General features: G+C 31.6%; 1 long non-coding RNA gene across 1 annotated transcript; it reads left to right on the top strand.

Annotated features, from left to right (window-relative positions):
* The first annotated feature begins 14 nt into the window (after positions 1–14).
* LOC113473407 lies at positions 15–693 on the top strand. Its single transcript, XR_003395386.1, has 2 exons — positions 15–413; positions 636–693. It is a non-coding gene; the product is annotated as an uncharacterized LOC113473407 (long non-coding RNA).

The following is a 693-nucleotide window of genomic DNA, read 5'->3' as shown; positions in this document are numbered from 1 at the left end:
GGTGTCTGATTTCATAATAGCATGTTTTATTAAATTTGTTTCTAAGATGAGATTGTACCTAGAGCAATGGAATTTTTTTCCATGGTTCCTCAATTCTAGTAGAAGAGGGTGTTTTACAAGCTTGGTTTTCAATTTTGAACTGATCATATGCATACTTGTGTTTTATTAAAAACACTAGTATATTTGACAGGGCCCAGAATTAGCAGTCATTATTAGCAGCTAATAGCAAGATTTTTAAAGCCCTGTTAAATTGACAAAGCTCAGTCATTGTGGGCATCAAGTAAAATCAACTTCAGGAATGTTAAATATCTTTAATAAATTGATAATCAATTATTTTTCAGGTTGAGAGCTTCAAAATGTCTGACACTGCTGCCAAGCACCTTGCATTCTTAGAAGAAATTGGAAAATTAAAGGTAAGAACCCCTTTTTTTATCTCAATGTGTTTGTAGGTAGTACACCTACTAGGTGTCCCTAAAGCTCTTGAAAAAGAAAAGGGAAAAACTCATAATTAGATATGTTTCACATTAGATATAACAAACAGCTTCTAAGTTATTTTAAAATGAAGTCATGGATTTTTTCCTCCTTTTAAGAGGTTTCATATAGACTATATATATATATTTATTTATTTCCTGCAGCATATCAAAAGAACTGGATGGGTACTGAGGAATGTTAATGATCCAGAAACTATATCTG

Source organism: Diaphorina citri, unplaced genomic scaffold, assembly GCF_000475195.1.
Source record: "Diaphorina citri unplaced genomic scaffold, Diaci psyllid genome assembly version 1.1 scaffold29388, whole genome shotgun sequence".
In the NCBI taxonomy this organism is placed as follows: Eukaryota; Metazoa; Arthropoda; class Insecta; order Hemiptera; family Psyllidae; genus Diaphorina; species Diaphorina citri.
Note: the sequence above shows the minus strand (reverse complement) of the source record. Positions and strands in the feature narration are given on the sequence as shown.